Source organism: Schistocerca serialis, chromosome 1 (genome assembly GCF_023864345.2).
Source record: "Schistocerca serialis cubense isolate TAMUIC-IGC-003099 chromosome 1, iqSchSeri2.2, whole genome shotgun sequence".
NCBI lineage: Eukaryota > Metazoa > Arthropoda > Insecta > Orthoptera > Acrididae > Schistocerca > Schistocerca serialis.
In genome coordinates this window covers 432,022,369-432,038,251 of record NC_064638.1, presented here as the reverse complement: position 1 = coordinate 432,038,251, position 15,883 = coordinate 432,022,369, and the positions used below count along the sequence as shown (strand labels likewise).

The 15,883-nt window shown below is 47.1% G+C and overlaps 1 protein-coding gene across 1 annotated transcript in view; it reads right to left on the bottom strand.

Moving 5' to 3' along the window:
* LOC126472480 (methionine aminopeptidase 1) overlaps positions 1-15,883 on the bottom strand; it is a 118,205-nt gene that overhangs the window by 60,829 nt on the left and 41,493 nt on the right. The gene's annotated exons all lie outside the window — the stretch shown is intronic.

The window sequence follows — 15,883 nt, the reverse complement described above, 5'->3', positions numbered from 1 at the left end:
AAAAGTGCTCTACCAACTGAGCTACCCAAGCAAGACTCACGACCCATCCTCACAGCTTTACCTCTACCAGCACCTCACCTCCTACCTTACAAGGTTGCTTGTTGGTTTGGGGTATAAAGGGACCAAACTACAGGGTCATCAGTCCCTTTTTCCTGACGCAAGCAAGGCTCAAGGTACAAAAACACCCAAAGTACATTTGAGAAAGTAAACTGGGGAAAACAAATGGAATTAACAAAAATGGGGAAAACATAAACCACAAGGAAAAGTAGAAGAAGATATTAAAAATGCAGAGTAGTTGGTCTGAGATGGCTGATCACAATAATAAAAGAGGATGAGCCAGCCACTCTGCAACATATTAAAATGTCCACCCAAAAAAGACAAGGCGAGATGCAACACATGTAGGCCAGAGACGACCACCACCAAGACAAACAAATGCAATGAAAATGGAAGGGAGGGTGGCAGCCTCGCAGAGAAGGCTAAATGACCACAACAGATGGTACGATAACCCCCCACCCTGAATAAAACGTAAAACTAAATAAATCTGTTGTTGAGGCATTATCGCCCAACAGCGAAGATAGTGCGCAGTGAAAGTTAAAAGTCTGCCACTAAGGTGCTAAACGTGGACAGTCCAGCAAGATGTGAATGCCAGTCATATGTGAGCCACAGTGACACTGAGGGGGGTTCTCACGACAGAGGAGGTAGCCATGTACTTCCAATGTGGAGCCGGCAGAGAACCACAGAGTCCCTGTGAGAGGCCCACATGGAGGTCTTCCACACATTCGTAGACTCCTTAATGGCAAGCAGTTTGTTGTGCATACTGATATTATGCCATTCTGTTACCCAAAGCTGAAAAACCTTGCAGTGTAATAATGAACGCAGGTCAGTTACGGGGGTGCCAATCTCCAGAAGCAGTTTCCGTGTAGCCTGTTTGGCTAGCCTGTTAGCAAGTTCATTTCCTGGGATTCCAACATGGCCTGGGGTCCACACAATCATGTAACGACTGGAATGCTCCAGGGCATAGAAGGAGTCCTGGGTGGTCACTACCAAAGGATGGTGGGGGTAGCACTGGTCCATAGCTTGTAGGTTGTTCAAGGAGTCAGTACAGAGAAGGAACGAATTGCCAGGGCATGAGTGGATGTGCTCAGGAACACGAGAAATGGCCACCAGCTCTGTAGTGAAAGCACTGCAGCCATCTGGCAAGGAGTGCTGTTCAATATGTCCTCCATGAACATACTAGAAGCCAACTTGACCATCAGCCATCAAGCTGTCGGTGTAAACAACCTCAACGTCCCGGAACACGTCAAGAATTGAAAGGAAGTGACAGCAGAGAGCTGTGGGGTTAACCGAGACCTCAGGACCATGTGAAAGGTCCAGGCGGAGGTTCAACGTAGGTGCACACCACAGAGGTGTACATGAATAGAACTCGATTATAGGTGGTGAAGGCAAGGACTCCACTTCAGACAAAAGAGATCGGACATGAATCGCAATCGTAAGCCGTGACCTGGGCCACCGATGCGGGAGATGTACCACCATGGGTGGGAAAAGGAGACAGTAATTCGGATGCTCAGGAGAACTACAAATGTGTGCAAAGTAACTAGCAAGCAGTTGTGCATGCCTAACCTTCAATGGAGGGACTCTGGCCTCCAGCAGGACACTGGTCACCAGACTCAACCTAAAAGCTCCTGTTGTTACGTGAACACCACAGTGGTGCACTGGGTCGAATAAATGCAATGCTGAGGGCGCCATCGAACCATAAACAAGAGTCCCATAGTCAAGACGGGACTGAACAAGGGCTGTGGAGAGCTGCAGCAGCGTAGAGTGATCTGCACCCCACTTGGTGTTGCTCAGGCAGCGGAGGGCATTGACCTGCTGCCAGCGCTTCCGCTTCAGCTGACAAAGATGAGAAAGCCACATAATCGGGCGTCAAAAACCAGTCCTAAGAATCAATGTCTCCATTACAATGAGCAGATAGTCATTAAGGTAAAGTTCTGGTTCCGGATGAACAGTACGACGCCATGGGCTAGACCTAATGACTACGCCTTGTTGATGGCTCCCTGAAGGTGCTGTTCAGTAGCACCAGTACTGGAGGAGCAGTACGAAATGCAGAAATCGTCCACATGCAGAGAAGGTGAAACGGACAGCCCGACAGCTGTTGCTGCACCCCATTCTCCTGGATATGGGGGGGGGGGGGGGGGGGGGCTATGAAAGCCATCAACTTGGACATGGAAAGTACGGAGCAAAAGGAAATTTTGGATAAAAATCGGGAGCGAGCCCCAGAGGTCCTGTTCATATAATGTGGCAAGGATATGATGTTGCCAGGTCATGTCGTAAGCTTCTCATAAATCAAAAAGACTGCAACCAGGTGTTGGCATCTGGAAAAGGCAGTTCAGATGGCAGATTCGATGGAAACAAGATTATCTGTGGTAGAATGACCCTGGCAGTAGCCACCCTGACATGGAACCAGTAGGCCAAGAGACTACAGAGCTCAACACAACTGCCGACTTACCATACGGTCCAGCAGCTTACAAAGAATGGTGGCGAGTCTGATGGGCCGATAGCTATCCACATCAAGCGGGTATGAGCACTGGAATGATGGTGTTCTCTTGCCATTGCGATGGAAAGACACCAAACAGATCTGGTTGAAGATGATGAGGAGATGTCACTTGTAGTCACATGAGATGTTTGATCATCTGACTGTGGATCCAATCTGGCCCAGGAGCTGTGTTGGGTCAATGTGCAAGGACACTGAGGACCTCCCATTCTGTAAATGGAGCATTATAGGGTTCACTGTGACATTCAGTGAACGAGAGGGCTTTCCTTTCCACCTGCCATTTGAGGGTGCGAAATGCTGGGGGACAATTCTCCGATGTGGAAGCTTGAGCATAGTGCTCAGCCAAGTGCTCGGCAACTGCATTTGTGCCGGTAGATAACATGCCACTGATGTTAATGCCAGTAACACCTGTCGGGATCTGATACCAACAAACACATCTGATCTTTGTCCAGACTTGGGAATGTGACATATGGCAGCCAATGGTTGAGACATACCTCTCCCAACATTCCTGTTTCCCTGCGGAGCCATTTGAAAGCTATTAGGCACTCAAGGTAAGGGCCACACGTCACTGTAGAGCTTGCTGATGCTCTTTAATGGCCTCAGCAATTTCCGGCGGCCACCAAGGTACTGCCTTTCACTGGGGGCACCCCAAAGAACAGGGGATTGTGTTTTCTACTGCATAAACGATCATTCTAGTGTCCCGCTCAACTAACACATCGATGGTACCATGTGGGGGCAATTAAATGGTGACAGCACAGGTGCTTCCCCATCTTCCTTGTTTAAAGTCCGTACATGTAGACGTGCAGGAGAATGGCGCAAGGAGAGTGACAGGAAGATGGGAAAGTGGTCACTACCACACAAGTCATCGTGGGCTTTCCAGTGGACAGATGGGAGAAGTCCTGGGCTGCAGAGGGATAAATTAATGGCCAAGTAAGTGCCATGAGTCACACTGAAATGAGTGGGGCCCCAGTATTTAAGAGGCAGAGGTAGAGTTGAAACAGCAAAGTTTCGACATTTCTATCTTGGGCAGTAAGCATGGTGCCACCCTACAAGGGGTTATGGGTGTTAAAAATCTAGCAAAACTAGGAAAGGTTTATGGAGTCGTTGAATCAGTGCAGCCAATGTGTTCAGGGATACTGCACCATCTGGAGGAAGATATATGTTGCAGACAGTTATTTCCTGTGTCGTCCTTATCCTGACAGCCACAGCCTCAAGAGGGGTTTGAAGGGACACAGGTTCACAGCATACCGAGTTCAGGACAAACACGCACTCCATCTAACACACTATTACAGTCGCTATGGTTCTTGTAATATCCCCTATAGCCATGGAGGGCAGTGGATCACATAGCCGGAAACCAGGTTCCCTGTAGGGCAATGCGGAAAGCAGGTTTAAAGCTTAACAGTTGCCGTAGCTCAGCCACGTGGTGGAGAATACCACAGCAATTCCACTGGAGGATGATGATATCATGAGCCTGGGATGGCATGAAGCATGCGAGGAAGCAGGTTATGCCTCAGGGTCACCTGCTGTCACCGATTGAGTATTTGTATCCACTCCTATTGTGGATAAAGCATCAGTGACATCCACAACCTCAGGGAATGCTGAGATCTCCATTTCATATGAAGGTGCAGAACTAGTTGGGAGTGGTGGTGTTGGGGCCACCGGAGGGTCCTTTTTGTTAGCAGAATTCTTTTTTTGCTTGCCCTCTCACTTCTCTTTTCCACAGAAAACCATTCATGGCATGGATTGACAAAGTGAGGAGATGGTCAACTACAGAATGGCACACTCAAAATTCACACTGTGTAGTGTTTCGTAAATGGCACGACTAGCCACCATACCAGCCGGGCAGGAATAATACACTATATGATCAAAAGTATTCGGACACCCTCAAAAACATACATCTTTCATATTAGGTGCACGGTGCTGCCACCTACTGCCAGGTATTCCATATCAGCGCCCTATGTAGGCATTAGACATCATGAGAGAGAAGAATGGGGTACTCCATGGAACTCGAGGACTTCGATCATGGTCAGGTGATTGGGTGTCACTTGTGTCGTGTGTGTACTTGAGATTTCCACACTCGTGGGTAAACATCCCTAGGTCCACTGTTTCCGATGTGATTGTAAAGTGGCAGTGTGAAGTGGCATGTACAGCACAAAAGCGTACAGGCCGAACTCGTCCGTTGACTGATAGACCACCAACAGTTGAAGAGGGTCATAATGAGTAACAGGCGGACATTTATCCAGACCATCACACAGGAATTAGAAACTGCATCAGGGTCCACTGCAAGTACTATAATAGTTAGGTGGGAGGGAAGAAAACTTTGATTTCATGGTCGAGCAGCTGCTCATAAGCCACACATCACACCAGTTAATGCCAAAAGACACCTCAACTCAGTGTAAGGAGCGTAAACATTGGACAATTGAACAGTGGTAAAATGTTGTGTGGAGTGACGAATCACAGTACATAATGTGGCGATCCGATGGCAGGGTGTGGGTATGGCAAATGCCTGGTGAATGTCATCTGCCAGCATGTGTAGTGCCAACAGTAAAATTCGGAGGCAGTGGTGTTATGGTGGGGTCGTGTTTTTCATGGAGGGGGCTTGCATCCCTTGTTGTTTTGTGTGGCACTATCACTGCACAGGCCTACATTTATGTTATAAGCACCTTCTTGCTTCCCACTGGGGATGGTGAGTGCATCTTTCAACAGAATCGAGCGCCTGTTCATAATTCATGGCCTGTGGCAGAGTTTTTTTTTTTTTTTTTTTTTTTTTTTTTTGGCGCACAACTACAATGGTCATTAGCGCCCAGACTACGTTAGGAATGCACCGCGAGGCACAAGGTTAAAACAGCAACTAAAAGGGACAATACTATAAAAAACAGACAGGCAGAGGATTTTAAAAATAGCATAATCAAATGTCCTTAGACAGGTTTGTCATGTTGATAAAACGAAGAACGCGAGCAGCTGCTCCTGGGTCATCCGCTAAAATGGCATCCAGAGTACATGGCAGGCCAAGATCAAGACGCAGTGTATTAAAATCCGGACAGGACGTTAAAATGTGGCGGACCATCAGCAATGGCCCTCATGGGCAGAACGCTGCCGGCACAGCCGTCAGCAGATGGCGATGGCTGAACCGGCAGTGTCCAATTCGTAACTGGGCCAAAACGACCTCCTCCCGCCGAGAAGGGCGTGAGGAGGACGTCCAAGCTGCGGGAAGAGGTTTCAAGGCCCGAAGTTTGTTGTCCGTAAGTGCAGCCCAATCGGCATGCCACAGCGATAAAATGCGCCGACAAATGACCCTGCTACAATCTGATGAAGGGACACAACAAGAAGCTGTCCGAGGCTGGAGGACCGCAGCCTTGGCTGCGGCATCTGCAGCTTCGTTCTCACGGATACCGACATGGCCAGGAATCCACATAAAGCTAACCGGAGAACCGTCGTCCACCAGCTGCTGAAGAGAGCGTTGGATCCGGTGCACGAAAGGGTGAACCAGATAAAGATCACTGAGGCTCTGGATGGTGCTCAGGGAATCGGAGCAGATGACATAAGCAGAATGTCAGTGGCGGCAGATGTAAAGAACAGCCTGGTAGAGGGCAAAGAGCTCGGATGTGAAGACCGAACAATGGCCATGGAGCCAGTATTTGAAACTTTGTGCCCCAACAATAAAAGAACACCCGACCCCGTCATTGGTCTTAGAGCCCTCTGTATAAATGAAGGTCATATTAATGAACTTCGAACGAAGTTCAACAACACGGGAGTGGTATACCGAACGGGGGTAACCTCCTTTGAGAGTGAGCTGAGGTCAAGGTGAATGCGAACCTGAGCCTGGAGCCAAGGTGGCGTGTGGCTCTCGCCCACTCTAAAGGTTGCAGGGAGTGAAAAATCAAGGTGTTGAAGGAGGTGACAAAAGCGAACTCCAGGGGGTAGCAGGGCAGAGACATACAACCCGTATTGACGGTCGAGAGAGTCGTCAAAAAAGGAACGATAAGACAGGTGGTCGGGCATTGACAGTAGCCGACAGGCATACCGACAAAGCAGTATATCGCGCTGGTAGGTGAGTGGCAATTCACCGGCTTCAGCATGAAGACTCTTGACGGGACTAGTATAAAACGCTCCGATCGCAAGACGTAAACCCCGATGTTGTATGGAGTTGAGGCGGCGTAAGATGGACGGCCGTGCAGAGGAGTATACAAAGCTCCCATAATCCAGCTTGGAACGGACGATCGACCGATATAGGCCAAGTAGGACGGTTCGATCCGCTCCTCGCGACATACCACTGAACACGGAGGACATTTAGAGAATGGGTACAACGGGCAGCCAAATATGACATGTGGAGACCAGCTAAGTTTCCTGTCAAATGTAAGACCTAAAAATTTTGTTGTCTCCACGAATGGGAGAGCAACGGGACCGAGTCGTAAGGACGGTGGGAGAAACTCTTTGTAGTGCCAGAAGTTAATACAGACCGTCTTCTCGGCAGAAAAACTGAAGCCATTGGCGACACTCCAGGAGTAAAGACGGTCAAGAGAACGCTGAAGACAGCGCTCCAGGAAACATGTACGCTGCGCGCTGCAATAGATGGTAAAATCGTCCACGAAAAGGGAGCCTGATACATCAGCTGGGAGGCAATCCATTATTGGATTGATCGCTATGGCGAAGAGAGCGATGCTGAAAACTGAGCCCTGTGGCACCCCATTCTCCTGGCGAAAGGTGTCTGACAGCACAGAACCCACATGTACCCTGAACTGTCGATCCATTAAAAAGGAACGAATAAAAAGAGGGAGGCGACCGCGAAGGCCCCATGTATGCATGGTGCGGAGAATGCCCGCCCTCCAACAGATGTGGCAGAGTGGTTACATGACAATAACATCCCTGTAATGGACTGGCTTGCACAGAGTGCTGACCTGAATCCTACAGAACACCTTTGGGATGTTTTGGAATGCCGACTTCATGACAGACCTCACCAACCGACATTGATAGTTCTCCTCAGTGCAGCACTCCATGAAGAATGAGCTGCCATTCGCCAAGAAACCTTCCAGCAACTGACTGAACATATGCCTCCGAGAGTGGAAGCTGTCATCAAGGCTCAGAGTGGGCCAACACCATATTGAATTCCAGCATTACCAATGGGGGGCACTAAGAACTTTTAAGTCATTTTCAGCCACATGTACGGATACTTTTGATTACATAGTGTATGATCCACCACCTTGCAAACACAGCTGGTGAGAGAAATGGAAAGGAAGGTGTTTGTCCTTGCCATTCTTAGGTATGGGTGTGACAGTGGCTTCACGCCAGCATCTGGGGAACGTGCCCTCTGCCCAGATGTGATTGTACGTAAGAAGGAGAAAGTGCGTGCCCACAAGAGAAATGTTCTGCAACATCTGAATGTTAACATCGTCCGGCCCAGGGGGCGCAGGATCTGCGTGATCTGGGAGCATGATCTAGATCACTCTTAGTAAAGGTAGCATTGTAGCACTCTTGATTCTGATAAGAGAAAGGTATTGCCTGAGTCTTTTCCACTTGTTTCCAATGAAGGAAGGAAGGGCGATATAAGATGGAGCTCGAAATCTCTGCAAAATAGCAGCCCAATGTGTTAGTAGGGTCCACTATGACATCATCTGCTACTATCAGTTCGGAAATTGGAGAATGAACCTTGGTCCCAGATGGAAGACAATGTGGAACTGTTAAAAGAACTAGTAAAGGAAATCCAGTTAGCTTTTTTGCTATCCTGAAGAACGCGACGACACTGTGCACACAACTGTGTGTAATGAATGTAATTGGCCATCTTAGGATGACTTTTAAAAATGCAGAAAGCACGTCTCTGCGCATGACTTGTGTCGCAGCATGCTTCAGACCACCACAGGATCAGGACACAGTGCGGCAAAGAGGAAGTTCAAACATTAGAAAGTTGTGCGCCGGTAAGGATAAAATTTGTAAGATATTGTACCTGGTCATCGCAAGTCGGTTAATGTTGTTCCACGAAGCCTGCCATTTGGGTGTGCTCATAGGTGGGGTACGAGTCAACAATTGGACAGCATACGGGAAATGGTCGCCGAGTATGTTTCAGAGAGAATGAACCACACAAGATGATGGGCAAGCTGAGCAGTGCAAAAAGGAGAGGTCCAAATGGGAATAGGTGTGAGTGAAGTCTGAAAGGGTGCTTCTGTATTAAGGCAGACGAGGTTAAGGTCAGCCAAGAGAGCACCTCTCTGACAGGTTCTGGGCGACCCGCAAAGGGGACGGTGCACATTAAAGTAACCGAGCAGCAAAATGGGATGAGGGAGTTACCCAAGCAGCTGGAGGAAGTCTGCCTTGGTGAGACTGAATTACTGAGGGATGTAAACAGTACAAAGGGAAAAAAGATCAAAGTGGGCCAGGAAGAAATGTGAGAGCTCAAAGCGGTCATGAGGACGCAGTTTTGTTTCCTGGAGACAGAGAGCAAGTGGACGCTGAGATTCTAAGATCAGCTGTAAGTCCTTTTTGTGGGATTGACGGCTGTGAATATTTCATGGGAGGAGAGTCATAAAGAGGAAAGAGGAGGAGAGAAAAAATGAATGTGTGTCACCTTGGCATCTGCCGAGTGACAGCCTTTGAAGACTCACTGTTACAGTGTGCAAAGACTGGAGGATCCTGCTCTGTCGGCATTCCCCCTCTGTCGCTCTGCAGAGTCCAGGTCACAACAACAGTTGGTGGTGCGCACTGGTGACACAGAGGTCAGCCACGCTAAGGCATCATGTGGCGACACTGTTGAAGAGGATCTCCAATCAGTGAAGAAGAAGACCATTTGTCTGACTTCTCTGAGCCTTTCCGGTTGGCAAAGGAAGACTCAGATGTTTGTTGGCTGGAGGGACGTAGGAAGTCTACGCAGGAGTATTCCTTCTGTCCTTTCTGGCCCACCGGTTGCGTAGCAGGTGACTTCATCCTGTGAGGTGAAAATCTGGTGGCTTGTGGCACAGCTGTAGGAGGAGACTGGGATGCTACGAGGTGCATTCAAGTTCTAAGGCCTCCGATTTTTTTCTCCGGACTGGAAAGAGATAGAAACATGCGCATTGTTTTAAAATGAGGCCGCGTTCATTGTCAATACGTCCCAGAGATGGCAGCACCGTACGGCAGATGGTATTTTACCGCCAGCGGCGAGAATGAGAACTGTTTTAAATATTTAAAATGGCAACGTTTTCCTTACTTGAACAGCGTGCAATCATTCGTTATCTGAATTTGCGTGGTGTGAAACCAATTGAAATCCATCGACAGTTGAAGGAGACACAGGGTGATGGAGTTATGGATGTGTCGAAAGTGCGTTCGTGGGTGCGACAGTTTAATGAAGGCAGAACATCGTGTGACAACAAATCGAAACAACCTCGGGCTCGCACAAGCCGGTCTGACGACATGATCGAGAAAGTGGAGAGAATTGTTTTGGGAGATCGCCGAATGACTGTTGAACAGATCGCCTCCAGAGTTGGCATTTGTGTGTGTTCTGTGCACACAATCCTGCATGACGACCCGAAAACGCGAAAAGTGTCATCCAGGTGGGTGCCACAAATGCTGATGGACGACCACATGGCTGCCCGTGTGGCATGTTGCCAAACAATGTTGACACGCAACGATAGCATGAATGGGACTTTCTTTTCGTCGGTTGTGACGATGGATGAGACGTGGATGCCATTTTTCAATCCAGAAACAAAGCGACAGTCAGCTCAATGGAAGCACACAGATTCACTGCCACCAAAAAAATTTTGGGTAACTGCCAGTGCTGAAAAAATGTTGGTGTCCATGTTCTGGGACAGCGAGGGCGTAATCCTTACCCATTGCGTTCCAAAGGGCACTACGGTAACAGGTGCATCCTACGAAAATGTTTTGAAGAACAAATTCCTTCCTGCATTGCAACAAAATTGTCTGGGAAGGGCTGCGCGTGTGCTGTTTCACCACGACATACGCAACAGTTTCTTCGTGATAACAACTTTGAAATGATTCCTCATGCTCCCTACTCACCTGACCTGGCTCCTAGTGACTTTTGGCTTTTTCCAACAATGAAAGACACTCTCCGTGGCCGTACATTCACCAGCCGTGCTGCTATTGCCTCAGCGATTTTCCAGTGGTCAAAACAGACTCCTAAAGAAGCCTTCGCCGCTGCCATGGAATCATGGCGTCAGCGTTGTGAAAAATGTGTACGTCTGCAGGGTGATTACATCGAGAAGTAACGCCAGTTTCATCGATTTCGGGTGAGTAGTTAATTAGAAAAAAAATCGGAGGCCTTAGAACTTGAATGCACCTCGTATCATGACACTCTATTGAAAGTGAGAAAAAGATTGCGTGTGGGCGCTAAGGATGCATCTACCTTTTTCATCACCCACTGGAGTGCAATGACACCCTGATCAGAAAGGTACATTTGGATTTCTGCCTCCATCAGACTGTTGAGCAGCCTAGTGTAAATAACACCATGGGAACAATTCAGCGTTCGATGGGGCTCGACACAAACAGGACAGATGTGCTGGAGTGAAGCTGCAAGCAGTAGTTGTGTTTGAGGACCAGAAAAGCAAAGTGCCATTTCATAAATGAGAGCAGCATTTCACAGGGACAGCAATTGCATCAAAACCTTTCTGAGTAATAAACGTATTTACCGTAGCAAAGGACTGACCTTCCTCAGTACATGAAACCACGAGGAACTGTGGTGCAGCTGGGGAGGTTCTCTGAGTCATTAATCTCATTCCTTTTACGATTTGTAGACACTGACTGGGAAGATGACGATTGGCTCATTGTGAGATAATCCCCCATGACTGCCAGCGTCTCTGATGTTGCGCTCCTTTCAACTGCCCCCCCCCCCCCCCCCTTCCCATCATAAGGGGGCACACCCTCCTTAGGTGATTTTTCATACCTCAGGTCCCACCTCCCGAACACCTAACACAGGGCCAAATCAGCAATTTGGCAAGATAGCAGCTCAGGCAATCACACCTCCCTGGGCCTGGCCTGTACAGGAGGGTACTTGCGAACTCTGCCTGTCAACCCAGGGCTGGGAATTACGCGTCACCCAGTCGCCTGATACGTACCAGATGCATGGGTTGGCATTTAGGTGTGCACAGGGAGGAAGAAGAAAAAGAGGAACCTCAAACGCCAAAGTGGAGGAAGGATACGAGAAGGGGAACAGAGAAAGAAAAAAGGAAAGGAAAAAACAGTGGAGAGACTGTTCTGATATCAACTACTGAATACACAGAACACATTTCCAAAACATCACAGGAATGTCCCTCAAGGGAGGGGAAAAAGAACAGCGAGAGGATAGACATGAAGCATGAAAGTGAAACAATGCTGCAAATGCTGGGGCCCTGTGACAGCCAAGCACGAACTCACCAAAGAGCAGCGAGCCCCCTGGAGAGAGAGTGTGTGTGTGTGTGTGTGTGTGTGTGTGTGTGTGTGTGTGTGTGTGGGGGGGGGGGGGGGGGGGGGGGAGGCAGGCTGTGGGAAGTGTCCAAGCAGAGGCTCTTCAGGTGGCATGTCCGGAGCCGGTGTTCAGCCAAGGCTACAGATTGAGAGCTACACAAAATGTAAAAGTAGTAAACATACAGGATTGCAGTGACCAGTAGCGCAACAGAGGTCATTAGCCCATTGCTGGCAATAACAGAGTTTAACATTCAGTGCTCAGCCCTGGGGGATGCCATTCTCTTGAACCCTTGGGAGACGAGTGAGATACCAACACTAATATGAAAAAGCTGGTGGGATAAAAACTGACAAACAAAAATCAGGAGCAGGCCACAAAAGCACCAGTCCTGGACATGAAAAAATGTGAAGGCACCAAGGGGTGTCAAACGCCTTATATCGGCCAAAAACTACAAAGAGGTGTCGGCATTTAGGAACAGCTTATTTGATTACTGTTTCCAATGTAATCATGAACCATGGACCTTGCCGTTGGTGGGGAGGCTTGCGTGCCTCAGCGATACAGATAGCCGTACCGTAGGTGCAACCACAACGGAGGGGTATCTGTTGAGAGGCCAGACAAATGTGTGGTTCCTGAAGAGGGGCAGCAGCCTTTTCAGTAGTTGCAGGGGCAACAGTCTGGATAATTGACTGATCTGGCCTTGTAACAATAACCAAAACGGCCTTGCTGTGCTGGTACTGCGAACGGCTGAAAGCAAGGGGAAACTACAGCCGTAATTTTTCCTGAGGGCATGCAGCTTTACTGTATGATACATGATGATGGCGTCCTCTTGGGTAAAATATTCCGGAGGTAAAATAGTCCCCCATTCGGATCTCCGGGCGGGGACTACTCAAGAGGATGTCGTTATCAGGAGAAAGAAAACTGGCGTTCTACGCATCGGAGCGTGGAATGTCAGATCCCTTAATCGGGCAGGTAGGTTAGAAAATTTAAAAAGGGAAATGGATAGGTTGAAGTTAGATATAGTGGGAATTAGTGAAGTTCGGTGGCAGGAGGAACAAGACTTCTGGTCAGGTGACTACAGGGTTATAAACACAAAATCAAATAGGGGTAATGCAAGAGTAGGTTTAATAATGAATAGGAAAATAGGAATGCGGGTAAGCTACTACAAACAGCATAGTGAACGCATTATTGTGGCCAAGATAGATAGGAAGCCCACGCCTACTACAGTAGTACAAGTTTATATGCCAACTAGCTTTGCAGATGTCGAAGAAATTGAAGAAATGTATGATGAAATAAAAGAAATTATTCAGATTGTGAAGGGAGACGAAAATTTAATAGTCATGGGTGACTGGAATTCGAGTGTAGGAAAAGGGAGAGAAGGAAACATAGTAGGTGAATATGGATTGGGGGACAGAAATGAAAGAGGAAGCCGCCTGGTCGAATTTTGCACAGAGCACAACATAATCATAACTAGCACTTGGTTTAAGAATCATGAAAGAAGGCTGTATACATGGAAGAACCCTGGAGATACTAAAAGGTATCAGATAGATTATATAATGGTAAGACAGAGATTTAGGAACCAGGTTTTAAATTGTAAGACATTTCCAGGGGCAGATGTGGACTCTGACCACAATCTGTTGGTTATGACCTGTAGATTAAAACTGAAGAAACTGCAAAAAGGTGGGAATTTAAGGAGATGGGACCTGGATAAACTAAAAGAACCAGAGGTTGTACAGAGATTCAGGGAGAGCATAAGGGAGCAATTGACAGGAATGGGGGAAATAAATACAGTAGAAGAAGAATGGGTAGCTTTGAGGGATGAAGTAGTGAAGGCAGCAGAGGATCAGGTAGGTAAAAAGACGAGGGCTAGTAGAAATCCTTGGGTAACAGAAGAAATATTGAATTTAATTGATGAAAGGAGAAAATATAAAAATGCAGTAAGTGATACAGGCAAAAAGGAATACAAACGTCTCAAAAATGAGATCGACAGGAAGTGCAAAATGGCTAAGCAGGGATGGCTAGAGGACAAATGTAAGGATGTAGAGGCCTATCTCACTAGGGGTAAGATAGATACCGCCTACAGGAAGATTAAAGAGACCTTTGGAGATAAGAGAACGACTTGTATGAATATCAAGAGCTCAGATGGAAACCCAGTTCTAAGCAAAGAAGGGAAAGCAGAAAGGTGGATGGAGTATATAGAGGGTCTATACAAGGGCGATGTACTTGAGGACAATATTATGGAAATGGAAGAGGATGTAGATGAAGATGAAATGGGAGATACGATACTGCGTGACGAGTTTGACAGAGCACTGAAAGACCTGAGTCGAAACAAGGCCCCCGGAGTAGACAATATTCCATTGGAACTACTGACGGCCGTGGGAGAGCCAGTCCTGACAAAACTCTACCATCTGGTGAGCAAAATGTATGAAACAGGCGAAATACCCTCAGACTTCAAGAAGAATATAATAATTCCAATCCCAAAGAAAGCAGGTGTTGACAGATGTGAAAATTACCGAACTATCAGCTTAATAAGTCACAGCTGCAAAATACTAACACGAATTCTTTACAGACGAATGGAAAAACTAGTAGAAGCCAACCTCGGGGAAGATCAGTTTGGATTCCGTAGAAACACTGGAACACGTGAGGCAATACTGACCTTACGACTTATCTTAGAAGAAAGATTAAGGAAAGGCAAACCTACGTTTCTAGCATTTGTAGACTTAGAGAAAGCTTTTGACAACATTGACTGGAATACTCTCTTTCAAATTCTAAAGGTGGCAGGGGTAAAATATAGGGAGCGAAAGGCTATTTACAATTTGTACAGAAACCAGATGACAGTTATAAGGGTCGAGGGACATGAAAGGGAAGCAGTGGTTGGGAAGGGAGTAAGACAGGGTTGTAGCCTCTCCCCGATGTTGTTCAATCTGTATATTGAGCAAGCAGTAAAGGAAACAAAAGAAAAATTCGGAGTAGGTATTAAAATTCATGGAGAAGAAATAAAAACTTTGAGGTTCGCCGATGACATTGTAATTCTGTCAGAGACAGCAAAAGACTTGGAAGAGCAGTTGAATGGAATGGACAGTGTCTTGAAAGGAGGATATAAGATGAACATCAACAAATCAAAACAAGGATAATGGAATGTAGTCTAATTAAGTCGGGTGATGCTGAGGGAATTAGATTAGGAAATGAGGCACTTAAAGTAGTAAAGGAGTTTTGCTATTTGGGGAGCAAAATAACTGATGATGGTCGAAGTAGAGAGGATATAAAATGTAGGCTGGCAATGGCAAGGCAAGCGTTTCTGAAGAAGAGAAATTTGTTTACATCCAGTATTGATTTAAGTGTCAGGAAGTCATTTCTGAAAGTATTCGTATGGAGTGTAGCCATGTATGGAAGTGAAACATGGACGATAAATAGTTTGGACAAGAAGAGAATAGAAGCTTTCGAAATGTGGTGCTACAGAAGAATGCTGAAGATTAGATGGGTAGATCACATAACTAATGAGGAAGTATTGAATAGGATTGGGGAGAAGAGAAGTTTGTGGCACAACTTGACCAGAAGAAGGGATCGGTTGGTAGGACATGTTCTGAGGCATCAAGGGATCACCAATTTAGTATTGGAGGGCAGCGTGGAGGGTAAAAATCGTAGAGGGAGACCAAGAGATGAATACACTAAGCAGATTCAGAAGGATGTAGGTTGCAGTAGGTACTGGGAGATGAAAAAGCTTGCACAGGATAGAGTAGCATGGGAGCTGGGGGGGGGGGGGGGGGGGGGGGGTGGGTACCAGTGAAAAATTAATCCCTGTACAATGTTGAGGTTCTTATGAGGTGTAATAGTAACAGGCACATCACCAAGTTGTTTACAAGATAGGAACACAGAGGAGTGGGTAGGAATTGAATCAAAGATGGAACCATTTCACAATTTGCTACGGGAAGAGAATTCGCCAAATACATTTTCAATGTTCTCTGCAAAAA